At 41.3% G+C, this 25,596-nt stretch overlaps 1 long non-coding RNA gene across 2 annotated transcripts in view; it reads left to right on the top strand.

The window, feature by feature from the left end:
• Positions 1-15,694, top strand: part of LOC136107488 (uncharacterized) — an 80,416-nt gene extending 64,722 nt beyond the window's left edge. Inside the window, exons 1-5 of one of the 2 annotated variants that reach the window (XR_011741202.1) lie at positions 5,460-6,889; positions 7,390-8,224; positions 10,272-10,371; positions 11,197-11,298; positions 13,892-15,694. This is a non-coding gene — a long non-coding RNA (uncharacterized lncRNA). Of the gene's footprint in view, positions 1-5,459; positions 6,890-7,389; positions 8,225-10,271; positions 10,372-11,196; positions 11,299-13,891 lie in introns of those variants that run through there. The other variant, XR_011741201.1, reaches the window with a different exon arrangement.
• Positions 15,695-25,596: the final 9,902 nt, after the last annotated feature.

Genomic DNA, 25,596 nt, shown 5'->3' with positions numbered 1-25,596 from the left:
CTAACCACACTGGAAGGCTTCATCCTTCTCAGTGGGGCCTTCATCTTGGGTACCAATAAGAGATGCCATCATGTCAGTGGCCTCACAATTTATATTGCAACAGAAAATTTGCTCACAACCAGTCCCCACAAGGAAGCCTGACAGATGTTCACCAGCATCCATCCATCACATGTGCAGGGTAAAGGCTCCCACCTAAGATACTTCACTCCACCAGTGACAAACCACAGGCATCAATGAGACAAAACACAAACCTTTTGAGCTCTTGTCATTGCTGTCGGTGGCTTATAGGGAAATGTGGGCAGAGTGTGGTGCATTTACATTGTATGCAAATAAAAATCCTTCTCTGTGCCCCCCCCCCAACGCCATTAGCACTCTGAGGAGTCAGCAGATGAACCGGAGTGGTTAAACTCATTAACATCAGGTTAACTCCCATTGTGAAGCTTCTGGCTCGACATCAGAGGGCAATAAAACACCAAGCGCAACATGATGACTGTTATGATCAGGAAATTTGGGACATGTGTCATTAGAGGGAACAAACAGGGCAGTGAAGTTGTCTGGCAGCAATGCTGCTGAGCGTTCATTGCCATTGACTCCCCCTCCATGTGCCTCTTATGCCCTTTATCAGCTTCCTCCGACACTGGGTGCAAACAAAGTCTGGCCCTTACCTGAGGGTCAGAGAGATGAGAGACAGTGTTAGACAGGATATTCCCAGCATTTTCAATGCTTCCTCTTCTCCGCATTATGAATGTCTGATCAACATGGCCAAGCGAAAGTGCTGCGGGTTCCCGCAGGACCCATGTGGCTGTAAAACTCACAAACATAATAATAACAAAGCCATAAATTCTGACCTGTGGTACAGTCCGAGTCGAATAACAGCTCCCCAGCTGTGGAATATGTGCCCTTGCTGTGTGAAGGTGGCAGACCTGGGGGCAAAGTTCACCTCGTATTTGTCAGATTGCGTAGAGCCAGGCCCGTTTAATGATCTCAAAGCAGCCAAAAGCCCCAGCGGCAGGACAGATGCCCAACTGTGTTTTTAGCTTGTTATGATTTACTGATTATTTTGTGAGGAGGGAAAGCTTAAAAAAAAATAGCCAATGAGAGACAAATAAGGGAGCCGGGGCAACAAGTGGTGGAGATCCTTTTGCAAAGGGTGGGTTTATCCCCTTCAAAACACCCAGGAACTTTTATCATCAGAGCTTTACCCTGCATCTCAGTGTCTTCATGGCATGAGGACTGGATGCAGCCCAAGAGGTGTAATAGCCCAAGGCTGTTTCTGTTTCTTTCTGTAGAGATTTCTTTCCTGCTACAGTCTTGCAGCCCCGAAAGCCTGAAAGACATTAGGAAAACTCCAGACCTTACGGAGACACGTAGAGCTGCACTGAACGAATATTAGGGAAGCCTGACAGAGCTGTGAGCCAATTCTGATCCTTTCCAACAGACTAGAAAGAGAATTTGACACATGGAAAAACCCTCAAGTAGCCCATGCTTGCCTTTGAGATGTGCTGAGATGGGCTGGTAACAGTGAGATGAACGTAGGAGAGGTTGAAGAAAAAGTTTGGTACCACCAGCCATTCTCAGGAGTGGATTTTTCAGGGAAAAGGGACTTGAGAGATGACTTCTTCATCCCCCCATCTCCTCTGTCAGGCTGGGATCGCATCCACCTCAAACCTCAGTGACAAGCAGGAACGGGCTGCTCGCCATCCAGAGAAGGAAGGACGAGATGATTTGTTTTTGTGTGTGTTTTTCTTTCCATGTCTGCTACTTGGAAGGAAACATGTCTGCTTTTAGAGAACAATGCTGCCCAGGGCCGTGGGAGTGAGTTACTGATGTGTGCGAATCCTAACCCGGACCCCGTTCCCAGGCCAACCCTTGGTGGTGCTCAGCTGTGACTGGCCCCTTTGCAGGGGGTTAAATCTAAATGAGGAGGGCCGGGGACAATTTGGAAGTGCAGCTTCTTCCCCCCTTTATGGAGATGCAGCGTTTGCTCTCCCTGAGCTGTTGTAAATAGGGATGATATGGGGCTTCTTGAACACTCCTCAAATCTCCAGTCTCCAACTCATGACCTGCCCTCCTGCCTGTAATTCTTCCTCTTCTTCTTACCCCAAATGCTTTCCCTTGACTTTTCTTATAGCTATTTCTTCTCTTCTTCCCCATTCGTACACTAATGGACTGATGGGGACATTAAATTGGGATGGGACAGCTGCCAAACATCCTCCTCTGCAACCAAGCACCGTTAAGTCAGATCTCCTCATCCTGAGACAACACAACACTTTTGATGTTTGTGAAATTCCTACATTTCCCACATATCTATTAAGCACACCAAGTGTGACACATCACCCTTCTCCAACACCTGCATTCGGAAGCAGGGAAGACTCCATGGGTTGTTGCAGCAACATTTCATTCCTGCCAGCCTCTGCTCAGGTCACGTTTTGTGCTGGTGCTTTTTAGATGTCAGATTTTGAAGTGAAGCAATCTGGGCTGCAACCTGCTAGCTCCACACATAATGACAGCTTCGCTGTAGCTCAGGGGTACAAACCAACATTTTAAGGATTGACAGTCAGATCTCCAAACAACCACTCTGGCTAAAGCACTTGGTATAAATTAGGCAATTCTCAGATAGGCTGTAATTTCCATCTATGTGTAATTTCCCCTTGCAGGATTTGGAGTAGGTGGTGTTTTAGAAGAATCATTCTCAAATACTATGAAATTGGAGGTATTGAGGTGAAAGGCAGCAACAAGAACTGCAAAGATACCTTTGGCAGAGTTTAAGGCACTACCCATCATCTCCAGGCAAGTCTTGCGTTAAGAAAATAACATGTCAGCAACACAGACTAACCAGGTATTTTACTTATTTTATGGCATTTATCATCACCTTGCAACTCTGCTGTTAATACATTGAGGTCCTTTGAGTCCAGCTGTGCCCAGCGGTGGGGAAGGCTGTGGAGGGATGTTGCCTGCTTTCCCAGCAAAATAAAGTCCATTTGAGATATCTTAAGGTGATCCTTAAGCTCTAGAGATCACCTTTAATAAAAACTGTCTCATTGAGGCATCAGGGAGCGCTTAGACAAGGCACCTTAACATAGACCCTGTCTTAGCCCAGCGTTATTCTGCCATCCGCCTGCCTGAGCCCAGCTATCACAGCCTTGAATGGGAGCTTAGTTTTAAGGATAAACACATCCATCACAAAGCTGTTTGGTGTACACCAGAGCTGGCACTTCTCATCCCCTCCTTTTTTGAGGACTCTCCGTCTGGACACTACATCTCTGCTCTGGTTTCCATTTCACAACCTTCTTTTTCCAACAGTCCCCAAGCCCAGTCCCACAGTCTACCAGCAACGGGAAGAGACGCGGGAAAACAAGGGACACTTTAACCCCTATTTTAAAGTTATAATTCCCTCCTGGTTTAGTATATTTAGTTTGGGCGCAGTTCTGAAACAAAAGGTATAAAGAAGCCAAGCTGTTGGGGCAGGGGGAGGGAAGAAAGTTGGTTTGATTTTGAGAGCCTTGGAAGATCATTAAAATTTCATAACAGGCAGGGAAAAAAAAAAGTTTGTTTGCATATAAGGTCTCTAGTGTTTAAAGAGCTAGAGACAAAACTGCCGAGCAGTATATTCCAGTTTATCCTGTGGAATAGGAAGGAATGGCCCCAGACGTAATTACAAGTAAGTAGTGCAGCGAGAGAGGGGAAAAAGCTCAGGAAATCTGATGTCTAAGAACTTTTTTTCACTGATGTTTAATCAGTTTGCCTGGTTGTTTATTTCTGGGTTTTTTTGCAATCTGCCTCAGCCATAGTGTATTGGATTCTTTGATGGTGAAAGTGCGGGACGGGAAGAATTTTTTGCTTCTGCAATGCGGTTCAGCTTAAAGCAAACGCAGGGGACAAGGGTGAAATGTGAAGCTTGTTTTGTGAGTTTGCTGAGCCGAAAGCCAGAGTATGAGGTTTCAGTGGTGGTCTCACTGCTTATTGACTTGTGAATTTTTATCCACTGAACAAGCAACATGAGAGAGATTTTTACAAAAGTAGGGAAATGATATCCCATTAATATTGCTACCTAGAAAGAAAAAAAGAAAGGAATAATAACATTAGTGGTTAAAATGCAGCAGGGAGATGATGACGAATGTTTGGCTGCGCATGAAAACTATACAAGGCTGTACAGTTTTCAAAACATATGTGCTATATTTGTTCTTTAGCTTCACTCCTTAAAAATATGTTAACATTGAAATGGAATTTAAAAGCCGAATGACAATGTTGGCAAAATATTTCTCTGAAACACAGAACTCTTGATCTGAAAAACAAAATTGATCGTAAATCACAGAACACATTAACAGCCACAGTATAGAAACCGAGCATTATGAAATATTATTCTCAGTACAAAATAACACTAAAACCAGTGCATTATAGTGATACGAACATGAGTAAAAGTGCTATATTACTGTTGAGGTTGCAGATATCAGTTCCATTTTAAAATCGCAATATAGTGTTTTAAAAAATCATTAATAGTGAAAGCCATATTCTATGTTACATCATACCTATTTATGAAAAGCAGAAACTTATTGCATTATATTTTATTATGAACCTACTTCTAGTTGCCTGTAATTTGTACAACATTACTATATTTGAAGTAATATTTCTTGCAGTAAAAGATATATATCATAATTTCATATTTTATTTTACAAGAAAAAAAGCAGAAAAAATAATCTTACTTGTAATTTCCTGTAGTTAAAATAATTGCTAGGTAACCTTCAAGCTGAACACAAAGAAAACATATTGAATTGTTTCTTTAAAATGCATATTTTCTAGTTGTTTTAATGAGTGTAGCACGTTATCCTTCCTTTGTGTATACCTAATATGCATACTCCATACATATAGGAACAGCATTTTTAAAGGTATATAGCTGAATTAAAAGAGAAGTCCTGTTACCGCTTGTGGGATTTGTGCTCCTAAAATCATTAAGTGCATGAAGTTGGTCCTCTGTTTTGAAATGTTCACCCCACAAGCAGAATTAATTGTTTTCTGTTAGGATACAGTTTTCTCCTCATTTTTCCATCTCTTGGGAACAGATCAGCTTCCTTAGTTTTCAGCCTTTTCCTAGATGATTATGCAAATAAAACAGAGAGAATAATTCTATAACTTGTACATATGTAAAATCTCGCTGTGGTTTTAAAGGGTTTCCTTCATAGGAGACTGATCCAAACTGTATTGAATTTAATGAGTCATTTCTATCTGTTGTAAAGGGATTTGGATCTGAACACTGGACTCCTTACAAATTGGAGACTGTGTTTTCATAAAAACACGAATTTTTATCATTTTGCAAAATCAGGAATAATTACCCATGGAATAGTTGAGACTATAGTTGGAGAGTGCAGTTTGGTCTGATAATGATATCTTCCTCCATGTACTTTGGACTTCTTGCTGGCTTTGTGGCGAATGCAACATGTGTCAGCTTATTTCTTACCCAAGTGTTAATAACACATTGTGCTTTGGCATGGTGTTTGCATAGAAGAACATAATGAAGTTTTAACCCAACTTCCATTTTATTACTTTTCAAAATAGGACAATGATGTTACTCATGTAAGAGTTCGTTCCACATTCTGGTAATTAACAGAGAAGCCTTAAATCTCATTATGCTTATTAGAAAACAGAGAAGTCTGAGGGTTTACAGCAATTCTGGAGGCAATGGAGGTTCAAGTGCTTTTTGCCTCCTTTTCTCTGTTGCTTTTATACATTTTATTCCTTGTTGTTGCATTGCATGCGCCTTTTCACAAAGCTTTTATTCGGAGCAGGGAGGAGGGTCTGTGAAGGGTTAGCTTAGACTAAACATGGGATGGAAACAAGGACTATGTTGTCACATCAGGTTTGCTCAACACTTCAAATCTGACTTGGGTCTCCATGTCCTGCCATAATGCAAATGAGAATGTTCTTGCTGGGAACATGTCATTCCTGTGAACGTTAAATGCTGTCATGCAAACCTCGTGGGAGCAAGCTGCAGCAAGTCCTCCTGATTTAAGAGCTATTACTGATGCTGCTATTAATATTATTACTTTCCAGGAGTACAGCAGGGATTCACAACCTCGGTTCTCAACCTTTCCCTTCTTTCTACATGGAAGGAAGCAAAGTGGCAAGGCTCCCAGCTAGAGACATTTGTCGTCCCAGTATGAAGGAATAATTGGAGGAAGATTCCTGTTATGGAGTTTCACTCCTATAAGGAACCTCCTTCAGGTTGTTTTTCAAACAGAAAGATTTAAAAATATGACTCCTGTTCAAATGCTCCAAAACAAAATCAGTGGGTGCACTTATTTACGTATGCTATAGAAAACATCATTTATGAGGCCAGAAAACTTCTGGCTTTTGCCAATCTGGACAGCTAGGGGTATGCAGAGGGTCTGACCACTGCTGGTGGGAAGGGGAGCTGGCCCAATCTGTGCCCCATAACTTTTCAGTCTAGGCATGTCACCCCAAAAAGTCATTTGAAGATACGGTCAAGGGCCAAGCTTGTATGGGATAAGTGAAAAGTTGGATTCTACTTAATTTCTGTGCTTTCTATGGGTTGATGCAGGTATGATTCAAAGGCTCCCAGTGTCAAAGAGTGCAGAAGATGCCAGAAGTGTCAGGGGCAAAGTGTGGTGCACCATTCCCAACAGCATCCCTGATACCACTGACTTCCCACTCAGCTCACACCCCAGCCTGTGCTGGCTCAGGGATACAGTTTGCAACCTCTCTGCTCCAACACTTATAAATAGAGACCTCTTTGTCTCTGGGTTTTCATATTCAGAAGAAAATTATCTGTGGTCATAAAAAAGCATATCTTTCAGTAGCTCTGCTGAGGCCATACCAGCCCAAGTCTTCAGCATGGCATGGAAATGCGTCCTGCAGACTTGAAGCCATAGAGGTGACCTTTTTCTTCCCTTTATCCATCACACTTCATCCTCACACAGCCAACCATATATTGTTCTTTCTAGAGGGTGGCAACTCAGAAAATGCCAAATATCTGATTTATTTCTGGTTAAGAAAACGGTCCCTGCATGAGCTGAAACTTTCCCTCCTTTTTGTTACAGTACCTGCCAAAATCATTAAACTTTCAGAAACTTTCCTTGATACTGGCATTGTTCTTGCAGCTCCAGCATCCCTGGAGAGGCTGAATCCCCTCATCCTTACATGTCCCTTAACATAGGGCAGGGGATGGAGATTAAGCAGATAAATGAGGTTCTAATGGATTTGGGACCGGCTGTAAAATACAAACTGCCGAATTTGGCAGAGAGGCAGCCTGCCCTTTCCTATTCCCACTGTAGTCTTCTCCTTTTGGCAATTTGTTGAAAGAACCTTCATTGTGTGTTACTTAACACATCTGTGAGTTTATTGCAAGCTGACGCTTTCTGTTTTATATCTCAGTGGCACAAGATGAAGATGCAGAAGGACGATTCATCACAGATCTCTGACTCCGCATTGCATCCAAATGTGGTAAAACCCTGAAAAGCACTGACGTAGGAGAGCCCTGCTTGTCCTGGCCTGATCCTGAATGACACTGACACTTACTGACTTTTCCCCGTAACAGATGCTTGGGGGAAAAAAAAGAGAGAAATTGAATAAACAGTAGAAAAAAGCAGGCTTATTTCCAAATACATCCTTTAAATACAGGACATTGTGCATGTATGGCAAGGACTCAATACAACATTGACCAGATTCTTCATGTGTGCAAGCCCAGTTTTGCTGACTTTTTCACCCTACTGTTTGCCCGATGGAGAATATGGAGAAAGAGGAAGAACAGAGTCTTCTCAGGAAAGAATAAAGCTCAAATATCAGCTTCTCAAACTCAATAAAGGAACAAGGAGGGATGGTGCACTGCAGAAATTTTCCCTGGACAGTTATCCCACCTGTAATCCTTTGCTGCTTGTTGGAACACCTCTTGGTGCTGCTTGCCCTGGGGCAGTGAAGAAGAGGACACTAAAGTCAGCCTGTCCTGCTTGTCTTCCCCACCAGCAATTGCACTGGAAGATGACTGATGGCTGTGTTGTGCTATAACGTAGGCATTTTTCAGCCGGACACCGTAGGGTGTCTGTATCCTCATGCCTTCCCTTGCCCTTCACCTTATTTAGCCCTTTGCAATAGGCTGTAGTGAAATAATCTTCACAACAGCAAGAACACCAAATAACTCATGATGTGCCTCAAACTGTGAGAAAAGAGTATCCGATCCTCCCCAAACACAGACCTGCTCACTTCAAAGAGGGTAATATTTAGATAATAATCAACATCGTGTTTTATTCCCCTTCCTGGCCCAATGTGCATATTTGCTCAGCCATGTTTTCTGCCTGTCGGGAAAATTTGCTGTGACCGATGCGTAGGGTGGGGTGAGCATGGATCCCAGGGACCATTCCAGTGGCTCGGATGCCATGGGGTTGCAAGCCCTGCCACCCCAGTGCCAGGGATCTGCTCCTGGCTCATTTTATTTATAACCACTGAGTTTGGGCTGAGCTACTGTTAACCCAGGTTTCAGTTTTTTTCCACCCCACTTTCTAAATTAGCACTTTCTCCCATGTAAGTGAGCAAAGAAACATCCTCCCTGTCTCAGGGATGGGGAAATAGGAGCAAGTAATCAACTTGCAGTCTGAAAGTGAGATCTATAACCCCTAGAAGGCATCTTGCCTTCCTTTGCTGACTTCAGCGTCTCAGAATGACTGAGAAGAACCAAATTTCTTCAGTTCTCAGATACTGTGATAAATATTTAATAAAAAATCAGATTAAAATCGAATGTGGCTTGTATTTTTTTGTTCTTAGGTCGGCATCTGTAGCTTCTCATGTTGTTATTTGTGAAACAGCTTTATTAACTTATTACGAAAACAGGCATTTGTTATGCAGTAAATTTAAGTTTTGTAGTCAATGGATGTTTTGTGGCCTGGGAAAAAGTAAACATAAATTGAAAAAGTCACTTATTCCTATTCTTGTTTTGGCCCAACAAGAATTAATATCAGATGTGTAAAGGGTGAAATTCCTTGAAGGAAATGCATCTCCTTTGTTAGTGATTGTTAGTAGAAACACCAGAGCCTCCGATGATGTAATAGCCAGACGTCTGCAGACTTAAAGAACAATTGTAATTTATTTCCAGGAATAAGAGGAAATTTCTTTCTATTTTTCTTCCCACATCACTCATCCTAGCACGGAAGGATGCTTTCCAAGGCATTTCAGCAGTCACTAAGGCTATAGATCTGCATGGGTCACTCCGCTTGACAGATAGACTGGGGTCTAGCAGCAGTCCTAGGAAAAACTGAAAAGAAGTTATACTATGAGAGTGGAGACAGACTGATAAGAATACAATGATGATAGTACTAAATTATTCACGGGCTAAAGATGAAGGCTGACTGTGATGAGATGCCACAAATCCATTTGGAAGTATATGACTGAGTGATAAAACATCAGGTAAAATTCAGGACAGATAAATCTCAAGTGATGTATATAGGGGAGGAGGGTCCTGAAAATCTTCTGCACTAAATCTAACTCTGTTATGCTCTAAACTAACTCTAATAATTGAGGAGAGTTAGGGGTATAACACAGAATCTTATAAAACTGATCATACTGTGAAATGCATTTTATCTGCAGCTCTCCATAAGCTAAATGAATGTTAGATATTACTAAGAAAGACATGAAGAATATATATATAAAAATATATATATATGCATATATAAATATATATATGTTGTGTTATTTTGTAAATATTTGGTGCATCTTCACCCAAAATACCTCAAATCTTCCAGCTCCCAAAGGAACTAGTCAAACTGGAACAGACTTGGAGAAGGCCACCAAGGATAATTAAAGACTTTGAACATCTTCAGTGTGAGAACGATCAAGTGGACCAGGTTTCTTCAGTCAGAAAAGATATGACTGAGAAGATATGATGGAGCTCTCAGGAATTATAAGTGACAAGGAAAGAATAACAAGCAGCTGTTTGCTGTTTTTTCTTCTAAGACAAAAAGTCAGAAGCATGAAATCAAGCTGGTAGCTGGCAGTTTAAACTGAGAAGAAGCGATCCTTCTTGATACCATGCTTAGTCTTCTTTTGGAGCTCCTTGCTACAGGAGTGCTAAAAGTTTACTGGATACATTCATGAAAGAAAAATCCATCGTAGGTTTTAAAAATCCATTTGGGTTTTGTATTAAACAGAAAGATGCCACATCTGGTTCAGAAAGTGCCTGAGCCAGAAACCACTGTAGGTTGGGCAAGTATTTGGGGGGAAGTATTGCTGTAGAATTGACATATTAATACATTTGTACTGTTTTCTAGGCTCTCACTACAGTTGCAGATAGGAGGTTATTTGGTATGGACTTCCAGTCTGACCTGCTGAAGCTGTTCATATCTTCTTGTGAGCCTAGACTTCCAAGTGGTAAGTGATTCCAGACAAATGTGTTCCTTATGTTCTTTCTTAAATCTAATAATAATGTTAACTATTAAATCAAGTGATGACAAGACAATGTGTAGTGCCCTCAGGTCTTGGACTTCTCTTTTCCCAGTTCCGAGTTTCCTTTGCAATGGGCTAAGATGACTTTAGAGCAGCCCAAATGTGCTAGGAGGGCATGTCCACACAGGTGGACATCAATATCCTATGCCGGTCTTGACACCACGTACCTGTAGTGTCAAGAGACAAGGTGATTTAGCTAATGCACAGTAGGACACTAACAAGGTTGATGTGGTGTCTCGGCTTACCTTGGTTTTCCATTTGAATATCACAGGAACAATGGCTGGATCTGTCCAATCAAGGAGTTGTGCCCAAATTTTCTACCACTTTAAACAACTTTGATGTGCTGATACAGCAGTTGGGGCTCAGAGGCTTTTAGCAGGGAGGAAAGCTGGTTTAAAAACATTGCTTTTGGCTCTGAACTAGCAGAAGACCACCGTAAGAGGTATTGACATTCTTGTGACCAGCTACTCCAACTTTAATTGCCTGGCCAGGAAGTTTAAAATAGCTACATTGGGTTCTGGGCAAATATATCCATATTTTAGTGAAGCATTTGATAGCCTCATAAAATCTTATTTGAAAGATTGACTCAATCTGGCCTGGATATAAGTACATGTCTGTGGTCTCTGCATTGGCTGAGATGCTGTAAACTAAGGTGAATTTTAAGAAGTCAGGTTTGAGGCGATGAAGTAAGTACTAGTGGAAGAAGAAAAGGAGTTATGCCTAACTTAATCTATTTTTTTCATTAATGAGCTGGAAGAAACAGCAAAGAAAATGCTCATTGTGTTTGCAGATGAAGGGGAAACACTTGTAAAAAACACTGGAGCTGAACGTCTGAGAAGCCCTCAACTCAGAGTAAGTAATCTCCTGCAGAAAGAGCCTAAAGGCATGTAAGGGTATGTGACCACCAATGGGGCAGCACATTTGATCTCTGCTGGTTGTATGATATGGCAGCAGAAAACTTGTCACTTATGGAGACTCCATAAAGAGAGATGAAGCTTAATTGACCAGAGAGAGAACAGTTTTCCAAAGTGTGGTAATGGTGATTGTCTAATTTCTTGAATGCTGTTCCATCCAGGGAACGTCAGCAAGATATCAACAATGCAGAGAAAGCTCAGAGGGGGAAAAAATGGAAAAAAGGGGGAACAAAATGATGAAGAGCCAAATGGGACTGGCTTATGAGAAAAGATTAAGAAGACCTAAATATGTGTCAATTGCCCAAATTATGACTAAGAGATGACATGATAACTGTCTGCATGTTTATGAGGTCTCTAAACCACCAGGAAAGGAAAGAGATTGTTTCGCTGGCATGAGAAGAAATTTAGAATAAATCAGATTAAATTAAACAAAGGAAAATGTTGAATAACAGGAATTGTTTCTAATGGTAAACTTGATCAGAATTTGCAAAACTTTTTATATAAATCGGTCTGAACAAAACATCAAGGAGATGTAAGAAAGCTGCTTGGATCCTAGTTATTAAAGATATTGGCTTCTAGTGCTTCCTGTAGCAACACAAGAAAAAAGAACAGTCGACAGCAAACTCAATGGAAAGGGTTTGGCTCTCTCTTTTCTGGTGCAGGAGACCAATGATTTTAGAAAGTCCTGCCAATGGTCTCGTTCTTAAAAATGCAGCTAGTGCATCCAAAAAGCTCTCAGTCACAAATGAACATGGGTTTCTGAGAGCTTATGCCTGCATCCTCCCTCCTTCTAGGGTTTCAAAATATTTCTCAGCAAACCCTGCCAGAACCCACCACCGATGTGCTGTAGTTGGGAGAACACAAGAAGGAAGAAGCATTATTTACATTCCCAGCACAAACATCAGGTGATGCAGGACAAGCTGGTCCAGGTCCAGTTTTCTTGAAGTGGTTTTTGACCAGAATTCTCAGTGAGGTGCCCAAATTTAGGCACCAATTCCCATGTTGTCTTTGTGGTACACCCAAACCACAGGTGGAGTCTATATGTACAGAGGTATGTGCAGATGACCATATGGCCTTGCTCTGTTTAGAACTGGCAGAAGGCAACGTAACATGGGCTTCCTACCTGGCACCGGGTCCCATGTTCCTGCCACAAAACCACTTCCATTACAAGAAGCAGAGAGCAAGAACTTATACACTACAGCGTGTACCATGGTGTGCTGTGTTTCTTGAAGGGAGTAAGACCGTCTAATTGAGGTCTCCATGGGGTTTTCTTTTCCAACATGGCCTGTACAGCAGATTGAAGGAGAGGCTTTCAATAAATCTGTTGCACTATGATTTGATTAGGGCCTTGAACAAGTGGAAGAAGCTTCTTAGCACTGAAATGTTGGATAAAAAAGAAAAATGCAGATAGGTAGATGAGATCTTGGATATCCTCAAAGCACCAAGACCTTTTATTGCTAAAGTCAGCAAGATCAAGGTTTTTTTCTTGAGAGCCTTGAGTTTCTAAGCCACTGTTTGCTTCTGAAAATAATATTTTTGGTCTTAAACAACCTGATTTTCCAAAGAACATGAAGACTGAGCATTTCCATTGAAGCTTAAGCAGGGAAGGAAGAAAAACTCAGCATCTTTTTGAATCACTGCACAGTTTGTGTAATTTCATTACCACCTTATGAAGTCTATGCTCTTAAAACAGGTCTTTATCCAATCCCTGGGTTGCTGCAAGCAAATCAGATACATATAGGTGGCTGGCATCAGTTCAATAATATGGGTTGTATCAAGACTCAGGATTTTCATATTTCAAAGGATGTTATGATTTTTAAAATCACAAACAGGAACATATTAGTGCGCAGACCCATGCTGTGTGCTACATTATCCACTTAGACTCATATTACAAAAATAAGCTGTAAACACTTTTGATGAAAGGATTGGAAACTTTGTTTACACCCTGAGAATGGACTTTTGTTTTAATGCCCAATTTCACTCTGGTATTTAACCTTTCCCCTCTGTTTTACATATATTCTGTCATTTAATTCCAGCTTGCTATTTATTTATCTTTGTGCAGGGAAAAAACAAGGAATTTTTTTTTTTAAAAAGGATAAGTAAATACATTTACAAAAAAGGTGTTCACTCAGCTCTTAGCTAAATGTATGCAGCAAATTACAGTCTGTTTACCCTGAGAGTGTTTTAGTTGGGGTCTTAGGCGATTTCCACCAGTAGTGAATGAGTGTTAGCTAAAAGCAAAATGAAAAACCTTTTACCTGTCAAGACATTAATTAAAGTTTAATTAGCTCCTGTTTGCATAGTGCTTTGAAGATGTGAAAGCGTTTTGGAAATCCTGGGCATACTAAGGCCTGCACTGGCTACTTCTGGAGTAGCTTTTGGCATTAGAAATACCCAGTATGGAATTGGGGCTTACTGCATTGCGTCAAGGTCTTGCTGTCTAAGGCCTGTTTGAGGTTGTGATGATAACACAGAAGAAATGCACATCCTGGCAGGTCCATAAAAGCAGTTTTTCTGTATATTTTTTAAAGGCTGGAGTCCATCCTAGCTGGCTAAAGCTTTCCCACAAATTAAACCTTGCGTCAAGGCCATGCTGTGCCAGAAGAAATGAGTGCAAGCACCGTGTCTCTCACTGAATGACCCAAACCACCCCAGCAAGGATGAGGTCTCCATCACGGGGTCCAGCATCTTAGACACCTTATGCAACAGAGACCATCTTAAAGGCACCTAAAATAGGGCAGAGGATGAAATTTTGGCATATTTAGTGCCCTTTGCTCTTGGGGCAACCACACCGAAGGCCTTCCTTCAAAGGTGACTGCGCAGAGGAAGAGGCAAGTTGGTATTGGTCAGGAATATTGTCAAAATTATTTCCTCACTCCAGGAGGCCCAGCTTTTTATGGATTTTATTGTTCTTTGCAGGCACTGTGGCAGAAGAAAATGTTAAAGGAGGGCTTTGAAGAAAGGAAATAAGCTAGTTGGATGGATATTTGTGGTAGGATCTCCTCCCAGCTCTGAGGAATAGGTTGTGAGAAGGAACATGTAGGAAATGGGGTGATGGCTGGTGCTGTTACAAGTGGGTGGCTGTAGGGTTGGGTGCTTGATCACGGAAGAGAGAGACCCAAGAGTGCCCAACTGTGACCTGCATAGAAAGAGAGAACCAGCACCTTGGGCTGAACAGGACAGAGAAGGGGGAATCTCATAAAGAGATTTAAAAAATCGGGTTACATATTCAGACCAGGACCTTTTCAGAAAACAGAGTATGAGGGCCTCCTTTCACTGTGTTTCAATCTGATTTCTAGAGGGATTTTCCATAGATTTCTGATAATCACCTGAACTCTGACATTTTTCTGAACCACCAACTTTTTTTAATTATTATTTTTTTTTAATTTAATTTTTTGATGTTTAGCCATCACTGATTGCAAATGAACGCTTTGGCTGCCTTTTCTCCCAGACTTTTAAACTGCTCAGGCACGATTAAACAGTAAAAAATGTCACAGAATTCACAGAGAGAGAGAATAATAGTGAAATCTGTTCCTCATTTTTTTTTATATTTCATATGGGATGCAAACCGTTTACTCCATAGTAATTGCAGATGTTAGACTGAGACTGTAATAATGTAGCTGGCAATAACTCTATTGCTTTACCACAAAAAACTTCCCAGTAGCATTAAAAAGACAACAGAAACAATAGTTTCAACACATTCATATGTACTAGTATTCTGGAAGCACTCAAGCTACTGATTTACCATGTAAACTTTTGCTGGTGTATGCATGAACTCTGAATATTTTCTCATACTGTTGTTTAAGAGACAACAATCCCATATCCAGTCATGCAGTCTCTTAAATTTGCACATAAGTTTTCCTTCTAATGTGTTATAAAGCTTTTTATGTCTTTTATATATCGTTTTCTTTATTTTTGCCTCTTTTTTAACATCGGTACATTCTGGTTTCTCTGCCCATTTCAATGTAGTGTGCTGGATTGCAATTTTGAATTCATATCTAAAATTCACTGCGGTTCTTGAAAACAATATAATAGGTTGCCTGGGTTTTGAGCTGCTTGTGTAACAGGAATATAGGTGGTACATAAAGCAAATACACCCTGAAATCAACCTCTCCAAGCTATGTGGATGCTCTTATCACACATTTTCATATGCAAGACATGACCAGGCGCATGTCACTGTGCCTTCAAAGTACCACATTTTTGTCACAGATGTTTTGCATAAATAAATGGTGTCATACAGGCTGATTAAATCACTACATCTGTATCAACTTGCAGTTCCTGACAGTGTGTTCCAGAGGATATCTTCTGCTCCCACTGTACCCTTTGAAATTGTAGATATAAACAAATAATAATAATAAAAACACCTTGTTTTTCCCAGGTTAGCTTTTCATCTTTATCTAACAATAACAGTAGCTGCTCTGATTATGGCAGAGAAAAATAACACAGAGATAATGCGGATGAAGCTGTTTCAGCACAAGGTTATCCAGTCTGGTGGTACTTTAAACCGCAGCTCAGCTCCAGTGTCATCAGATCCCCGAGCTGGAATGTTCTTGTACTACAATTTAGGTTTTCCAGCCATTCCTTTCTAATCCAATGCTCATACGGAGAAGTCTTGTTTTCTTTCCATCCATTGTTGCATATTTGTGTGTTTGGTACAGTAGTGTGAGATTAGGAAATTTCAGTTTGAAAAAGGGCCTGGGGGCTGTGGTTTCTGGTTGTGTTTGCATTGCAAGGAGGTCACTTCTCCATTGATACTTGCTGAAAGTAATGAAATTCATAGCATGCCAGTAATAATATCACGTTGTGTATCTGTTCTGTGTGCCTGGATGTCTTCAGACTCTTTATCTATCGTGTGTGAGTTTAGTAATGGTACTAACAGTGTGAGATCGGGACTGGGAAGTGGGATTTTAGGGACTTTACAGCTACCAGGGGAATAAAAAATCCCATAGATAATGTTCACAGTTTTCTATTTAAATTAATAGCAAGTAAACAGAGGAGTAACATATGGTAAAAATAACAATTTTTGGCACAGAAAACAGACTCCCATTAGGATTTCAAGATCACGTTCTCCCCCGACTGCCCACTTCTGCCTCCGTTCCTGGGTTTCCATCGTTTATGGAGCACTTAATGAACTCGTCTCACTATGTCACTATGTGTCTGTGCCATCCCTAGATGCAGCAAGTCAAGTCATCTACCCAAACTCAACACAAGCTGCTATCAGGCTGAATTTTGGACCCCTGCTGCCAGCTATACTGATTAGATTTATTTTTATATTTGATTGTAGTTGATTTGTTTTTGAGAATAGCCCTAAGCCCCAACCCTGTATCCGCAAGTTGATGAGTATTAGAGGTAATCATGAATAAACCCAGCACATGGCGCACCAAGGCATAAGCACTCTTGAAAAAAGCAATATCAATGTTACCTCTGGCTTTTACATGTCTTTGGTGTCAGATATTGCCAGGACCTCATACAAACTGAAAAACAAAACAAAACAACCCTCTTGGAATCAGACTAGACAGGTTAAAAGTACTAATAGTCAGGATTTCTCAACACCATTCTCCCACAACTATTTTTAGGTGGTTTACAGGGTCAACAGCAGAGACAGCATCTGAACACTCTTTTTATAAAACTATAGCAACATAAAGCTATAAATGAGCAAACAATTTAGGAAAGAATGAGTGAGAAAATGTATCTTCCCTCTCTCCAAAGATATGACGTTTTTTGGGTAGCTGGGATATTTCTGCATTCATTATCTGCATCTTGGCTTGGCTTCTCTTCAACCCCCAAGTTCTACAGAAATGTATCTCTGTATCACTGTGACCTTCCAAAGACATCAGTCTGGCTAGGAAATCCAGAGAATTTCTGGCGTGGAGGGTACTGACTCACTCATTGTTCCTGTTCATTGTCAGTTCAGGAATTTCCTCTGGTTTGGTTGGTAGGAAAAAATCCAGCCAATGGCAGTTGTTGGTATTTTGCTGTTGTTTGCCAGGAGTCTAAACCCCAAAATATTTTCTCTTCTCGACAGCATCATGTTTCTGATTAATCAGGGTCAACTCTTCTTTTTCTCACCTGACCTCTAGTAGTGACCCCAATGTTCCTTTTAATTTCCTTGATCTATTTGCTACATTCCCAGCCAGGTCTCCGGAGTGTTGAAGGTTGAAAATAATTTCCAAACACCTTCAGCTGAGTTGTGGTTCCAGTTAAACTGGTCTGAATCAAGACTCACTCTGCAGTAATCGCTGGGCAAAATTGGCGTGGGAGCCAAACCACAGTTTATAACATTAGGGATTATGTCTTTCAAGGGGAAAAAGAAAGCTCTCACATAATTTCTATAGTATTTCCCTTGCCTTACTAAGCCAGATGCCTCTCTGTCTTCCTCATCAGCAGAATGTCCTCTTTATAAAGACGTTTTCCCAGCTTCCTTCATCAAAAGATATCAAGACATGAGAATGACTGTATTGGATGGAGCATGGTCATGGGATGTGGGATCTGCTGCTGCATCTCTGGATGGCTCCATCTATCCTCTTCACCATGAAACCCAGACTGACAACAGGGACTATTTTTGAGACATGCTTCTGGGGAAAGAGATGGAGCTGGTCTTATTTTAACCAAAAAAAAAAAGTAAGACAGCAAGGGAATGGCTAACATCCTCACTAAAACAGATATTTCAAGCTGGATGTCACCTTTCCCGCTAACCATGCCTTCTCCTAAGGATCAGTTCTGATAGATGTCTGCTGTTTCACTTGGCTGCATCTGGGAGGTATAAACTCCATCAGAGATGAGCTCAAGCTGTGAAGTTCGAAGAGTCTGGCAGGGTCTGAGCTTTTGAGGCCATGCTCAGGACCTCAGGAGTCAGATACTGCTCAGCAGCGTGTGGGGGATCTCACTTTGACACAGAAGGTTTCTGCATGGGGAGGCCCAGATGATGGATTTGGACTTGAAAATGTAACCATAATATATTTACACCATAATGTATATAATGGGTGTGTGTATGTGTGTGTTCGTGAAGGAATGTTGGAAGGGGGTTCATGCAATAAGGCATGATTTATGTCGGCTGTGTAGAGGATCTAGCCTCTTTTTATCCCATCTGAAGAACCGTCTGGGAATTTCATCACAGTAGGAAAACAGGGAGGTGAAAAGGCATCCTTGCTTTCGGTGATCTAACCCAAATCCAGCTCGGTAGCATCTGAGAGCAGGTTACCACAAGCATAGTCCTGGTGCCAGGACTTCAACAGTTTCCATTTCCCCATAAAGACCAGCTCACATATCCAGCGGAGATGAACAAAATTTCCATTTGCCATGGTGGGCTCATTAGTTACAGGTAAAAGCTTGTTCTCCTTGCTGGCTAAATCCTTTAAGGGTACTTTGGGTCCATTCCTAGTCCAATTAAAGTCAATAGGAGCAGGATTGGGCTCCAGAAGGTATTATTCTTAATTTAAACATTAATAGTTTAACTCTCTGTTGTTAATAATAATAACCCCTTGGAAAATTCGGGCTGAAATCCGTTTCCTTGCTGAATTTCTTTTCTCCCATCAGGCATGCAAACTGGTTTGTTATTGTTGGGTTGCTCTTGAGTGTTTTGGGTTGCACACACTGGTTTGTTATTGTTGGGTTGTCCTTCGGCTCTGGGCCGAGCACGCTAACTAATTTGTTATTGGAGTGTTGCTCTAAGCTACACACTTCAGTTTATTACTGATGGGTTGTTCACTGTGTGTTGGGTTGCTGTCCTTGTTTTACGATTATTATTACTGAGGTCTTTTGTGAAACTCCTACCCACACAAATGGAAGGGCAGGAACTGTGGCAAATTTAACGCAATGTTTTGGGTTTAATGCATTTTGCTTAACTTTTAAAAGGGGACTAATTAAGGCTTTCAGAATTAGGAAACCAGCTTCTTATTTTAATATGGTTTAGAATACCATTTCCTTCCCTATTTCCCTTTCTTCCCACATCCTTCTTTTGAAACATAACTTTTTATAGGTATCCTATCTTCCATCTTAATGCTCCTGTTAGCTTACCACTGGCCTTACAGGAAAAACTTCTTTATGGAAGATTTCCTTTCAGGTTCAGTGCAAAAGCAAATATTCATGACCCTTAGTCTTAATACTTACTTCTCTTATGTCTTCATCTCATTTTTGTTCATACATTGATGATAGTCAGGAAAATTAAAAAAAAAAAAAACAAAAAAGGATTGGAAAATACGTGTTGGACAAGAATCTGGTATAATTACATGATATAAACCAAAATTCTTCATTACCATTTTTACTGAACAGTGTAATATTGGATACAATTTTAATTTTCTTGGTTCCACAAGCAATGCCATTGGTGATCTTGCAATGTAAATTTGGTGAAACTGAACTGTTTTACCAGGTCAGAAGTAACTGTAAAATAAAACACTATGGTATAGAACAACCAAGACCTTTCAAATTACCACTGTTTGCATCTTATTTTCTTTTGCCAAACATTTTTTTTGTACCATTAAGCTTCTCTTGGATTTAAAAAAAAAAACAAACAACAGTTTGAGTGGAGTAGGTATAACACTCTTTGGCAAAGGTGAAATAAAGGAGCTATGAAGTGAATAGGGCTGTTTTCCACAGCAGTAATTATTTCACTGTTATATTAATATTTTTAAACAAAGAAGGATAGAACTCTTGGGTAATTAATGTGATATTACCTGCAAGACCTGTCTATCTTCCATGTATACAGCTGGGCTTGTGTGTGTTTTCAATCCAATTAAATGACTGTAAAACCCCAAATGTGAGCCGAAGAGACCTCCTCATTGCTACATCTAACTGCCTGCTATCAAAGCTGACCACATCAGTCTTGTTGAGCTCCATCTTGAAACCAGTTGGGATTTTATTCTGCATTCCCTGCTCCTCTGGGCACATCTGGACAGCGGTCATGGACCGGACATTCACTGCAGACACGAACATGGAAATGTCCTGAAATTTTTTTCTCCACATTGTCCACTAAACCCCAGAGAATGCATGTTTGCAGCTTAGAAAGGGAAGTGATCATTAGGTTTGTTTTAAGAGGCCAGCTAAGGCACAGCAGTTCAGCCCTCAAAGTCATGGGCAGATTGGGAGGAGAGCAACCAGGGCTAAGCAGTAAATCTCTCTCAGACTGGCTTCTCATCTCTGGGCAAAAGCTGACCAAAGACTAAAGAAGCATTTTCACCATCCTGCAACAAAAAAGTTGCACTATTGGTGTAAAAGCCCTCACTGGTTGGAACATTTGCACCACATCCCAGCTCCATTCTGGGAAGGAAAACACATTTTAAGCACAAATTTCCAAATAGCAACATGACATGCTCCCTGTGGATGCTGCCTGCTCCTCAAAATAAAAATAGCAGTATCTTTTGATTTCCCTAGCCCAAACACCACTTGCTTCAAGTCTTTATTTTCCTTTTGATAGAATTCATTTTCTGAGGGCCGCACGGGCATGGCTGGGGCGGTTGCCTTCAGCAGCATGCTCCATGCCTGAATAAATGGAACAAGGGGGCTTGGTGCCAAATCCTACCCTCAGATAAACGCTCCCAATGCTCGTTGACTTCTCCGCAAGCTGCCAGTGCATATCTTGAGGGCAGCGCTTGGCCTACGGATGTGTTGTTTTGGTTATTTTGCAATTCCAGTGCAGAAATGGGTTTTTTCCTCTCTGAAGGAACTGAGTTCAGTGCCACATCCCAGCCAGCTGGTAGATGAAGCCCAGTGGGTTTATTGGTGATGACTTTTAACTACTGGGCTGTGTTGGGAATCTCATGTTTTACAGCCGGGATATAGGATCTCTGATATGAACACCCCAGGATTTATTGGTCCCACAAGGACTTGGGGTTTTGCTGGCAGTGCGGTTCAGAGAGTCAAGAGAAGTCAAAGGTTATCTTTTGTAGGGTAGTATGGGATTTACCAGCTGACCCTTTCCCCCTCCTCTGGTTCATCTGCTAGAATCATTAACGAGCTTTCCTTTACCCTCCAGAACTGTTAGTGTCTTTTTAGCACTGAGATCAAGTTACTGACCTTTGCGTTGCCAATATACCTTGAGGATTTCAAGAGCTCTGGGGTATTTTCAGTGTTAAAAGGAACAGCATGAAGAAAGATGAATAGGTGGCTCTCTTGCCCAAAATCAAGCTTCATGTTTTTATCGCTTGTTAAAGTGAGGCCTTGCTTGTTTATATGTCACCATTTTGAGGGATTTTTTTGTTTCAGAAAAAGCTTCCCTCTTACAATGTGTTGAAAAAAAAATGGGGAGGAAACTGGGATGTAAAAATGAATTAATGCCGAACTGGGGATGGTGCTCTCCATCCCAGGGAAGCAGGAAGATGCTGTTGGTCCCACTTAGGAATGATAAGGAAATTATTTTGGGGTTTAACCACACTGCTGGAGGGCATTTTACATCTCTCACAAGCTTTCTACAGGTGACACACAGGGTCTGCCGAAGTCCTTCCCTCACCCTGCCATGCTTGGAGGTGGACAGCAGGATTTGGGGGAAAATCAGCAGCAGAGAGTTGCTGTTCCACTCTCCAGACGGGCTTTCACCCCTCCAGCACCTCCATCAGGTCTCCTTGCACAGGTTTCAGCAAGTTTTGTTTTCAGTTAAACTCGTTTTGGAACAAGGCCACCACAAAATTAACAAAGAAATAATAATGATCCTGCACTATCTAGCTGAGCTTTTCTGACTGTATCAAAGAGCAGCTTTCAAAGGTCATTTAAGGCCTCTCAGTGATGTCCCTTCCTCTCTTCTCCCATCCCTTGCCCCATACATCAGCCACCTAATCACTTGTGAAACCCAAAGCAGGGGGCTCTGATGTTATTGCATTACAAAATCAAGATTTATCTGAACATGAGAACCCTCACAGGGTTTTATGATATGCGTGGCGCCATTCCTTTCTGTTAACCTATTTGTTACTTCTATACTTGGGAACTTTTTGTCATCCTTGACACCCCTCCATCTGTTCCTCACCATTCAGAAGCTGGGGGTCTTGTTTCATAGGACAGCAAGGATGGAATCACTTCATCTCAATCATGGGTTACAGTAATTAAGTAACTGTTTGAACACTTGGATTTTGATATGCTTTTGGGATAAAGTCCCTGGGCTTCCTTTTATTCCCATCCTTTACAGAATTTGTCTCCCTTACAGCTACTACTCCACCAACTATTGACTTTAAAATTTAATATGTTTTCTTTTTTATTCTAATAACAGAAGGAATCTGAATATCACACTTCTTTCTTGTAAAAGTAAGGCAGGGGACAAATGTTCTCAGGCATTAATTATACCAGATTATCTGATATCAGGATCCAGAAAGTAGATTTTTAATGCGTAGTATAAAGTGCAAAAAGAAGTCAGGGAAAAAAAATCTCTTTGTTTTCACAGCAACATTGAGCCATTTGGAACCTGTTAGCAGAGCAAAACAGTTCCAAGATGCTATTGGTTAATAGCAATTATAGTGATGCAGCAACCAGCTCAGTGACATGACCAACACCTTCTTGCCAGAACTCTTAATGATCTAGTTAAAAAGTTAAACTCTGTTTGCATTACATGGAACCCATCAGGAAATTGGAAAATATTGTACATGCTTCAAGCTCTACTGATTCCAGAGCCAGACCCTCTGTGCATGCTGCTTCCCTGCAAGCCTGTATTGGCAAAATGCAAGAAGTTCCTGCATGTCATTCCTTAGATGACAATATGCAGATACATGAAGAAAGGCTCATGGATAGAGCATTTGCTTCAGTAAATCTGTGTGGGTTTTGCACTCAGCTCCAGCCCAGTGGATCCTGAGCTTATTGTGGAACTCACCATCACAGAGCACATCGCAACTGCATAGCAATTGTCCTGCAAACATCATCTGCTCCTTGTCTAGACCTGGCTGGAGCTGACGCTCTTTGCAGACCCTGGTGTCTTCTCATTGAAGGTCTCAGAGGAATGACAGAGACTGGGTGACTTCACCCCACAAACCAAGATCTGCCCAGAGCTGCTGGGCAGGTCTTTGACCAGCAAATGTTTTTATTAATTAGGGTCAGGTATGTACATGTCAGGTATGGAGCTGTAAGAAGGATTATAAAAGTGTCTATACAAAATGTGAGTGTAAATACAGCTAAGTATCTGCCAGGTCCTCAGCTCCTTTGCTCCCAAAAAAGTATTTTCTTGCCTTCAGAGGAAATATTTGTAACACAAAGATTGGCTCCACCTGACTGTAGATGTAAATGTGCTGCAGACACTGATGTTGAGCTAAAACGTGAGAAGTTCAGAAAGTTAGTAACTCGGCACGATTGAAGGAAATTTTAAGTCTTTTGCTAGATCTTAGTAATGTGTCTCTCTGCTGGCTTTAAAGTTCAGTTTAAAAAATTAGCCTCTTCTGCCTTATTTAGACTCTGTGCCCCAGCCTCACTGAGCAAGAGAGCTGGGAGGCACAACAATTTAGAGAAGTTCAAATAACTAAACTGGCCGTGACCTGAACTAAAACTAATAGTTTGTGTTTGTGATGGCTACGAGAACGGCATCTGGCTTACATTTAAATAGAGGGCTATTCAATAAAGCCACTGCTTCTCAAAACTGCACAGAAGCAAAGATTAATTATTGCAGCTAATGACGTTTCAGCCATTCATGCACCCAAGGGAGAAAGGCAACCCCCTGCCCCAAGAAGCTAATAGCAACAACAAAATCTTGCAGAAAGCCCAACAAGGGAGAAACACCAAGGACATGTTATTGTTCCTGATACTCTGCCCAGGCATCCTAAACATGGAATTAAATATAATCTTTACCAGCAAACTCTTTTTGCTTGTTGTCCTCCCAAAGGAGAACCCAGAGTTTCAAATTGGCTTTTAATAGCAACACTGAGAATCCAGCCTCTATGTCTTCCAGCGTCTTAGGAGATCATGTTTCACATTTCACTCATTCCTCAGTGTGTTGGCACAGCCTAACACTGGCTTCAGACATTTGGTATTTGAAAAAGAAAATCTTGGTGTTTCATTCCTTGCCTCACTTCTCTCTGTGTTTCTCCAGCATCATATAATATTGACAACCCCTGCCTGTAAAGAAAGGCCAGGTTTTCTCGTTTATTCAGCTGCAGGCTTTAAAAATGTAGAATAGGGGTTTTGTTCACAGGAGAGAGCAACTGGCAGTGAACTTTTTCCTTCTTTACATAAAAGTAGGATAGCACAATAAACAATGGTAAGAGAAGTGGGACCCAAGGTATGTATGCACATATGTAATATTCAGCTGGCTAGCTTTTTAGTGCCCCCATTTCAGGGTACGAACATGCTCCCATTTGTGTGAGCAATTCATATACTTTAATAATCTCAGGTCTTGCACTTTCATACATCAAAATTTGTAGGGAAAGATCTGGCCATCCATATGCCTCATGGTTTGGTGAATCATATACTGAAGCATGCCAGTGACCACAGTGACCTATACTTTTTAAATGCAGCATTTCTTGAAGTAGTGTTTCAGCCATTAAGAGGTTGACTACCATTCCATCGTGGTGACAGGGAAAAAAATTAATCACATTATGTCTCTGTGGGTATAAAATTGAAATCAATGAAGATCTATTGCTTTTCCTTCATAGAGGAGCCAGTCTCATCTTCCCCAATTCCTCTGTTCAATCTCCATGTCCCAGCTGTTTTCCTCACCTCCAAACCCTGGATGAGCCAGACTTGGATGACTGAGTCACGCAAAGAGGACACAAGTTTTGGACAGACCTTTTAAACGCCTGCTGTTCAATAGACATGACTTTGATGGGCGTACGAGTAGGTTGAGCAGGTGCATTCCTGTAACTGTGGTCCCCATGGCTGGGTGTGACATCCCCCATCTAAAGGAGGGTCCAGAGGAGGGAAGAAGGGTCTGTATGGAGGAAAGCAGAGATGACACCAGCGTTGCTCTGAGAAGTCACAAGGTGCCAGCACTTAGACAGCAAAAACAGGAATAAAATTGCAGGTCTACGATGAGTGGTGCTACAAAAGCACTGAAGAGCTCCATTTGTGTAATCCCAGCCTCGTCAAGTGGTGGGGAGCAGAGAGGACGGAGCACACTGACATCATCTCCCAAGCATCGTTACACATGATTAATACTGTTTCCCTCTGCTTCTGATCTTCCTTTGGGGAATTTTCATACTCCTTTTGGCCATAAGCACAAAAAGGATGAGAAATGGAAAAAAGGATTTTGGATGTCTACTGCATCTGTTGTGACAAATGTATAGCAAAACTGAGCTTTAAAGTGAGCTGTTTGCTTGTTGGAGTGTAGCAGCTC

Source organism: Patagioenas fasciata, chromosome 13 (genome assembly GCF_037038585.1).
Source record: "Patagioenas fasciata isolate bPatFas1 chromosome 13, bPatFas1.hap1, whole genome shotgun sequence".
Taxonomy (NCBI): domain Eukaryota; kingdom Metazoa; phylum Chordata; class Aves; order Columbiformes; family Columbidae; genus Patagioenas; species Patagioenas fasciata.
The sequence above is the reverse complement of the archived record's forward strand: the minus strand, read 5'-3'. Positions and strand labels throughout refer to the sequence as shown.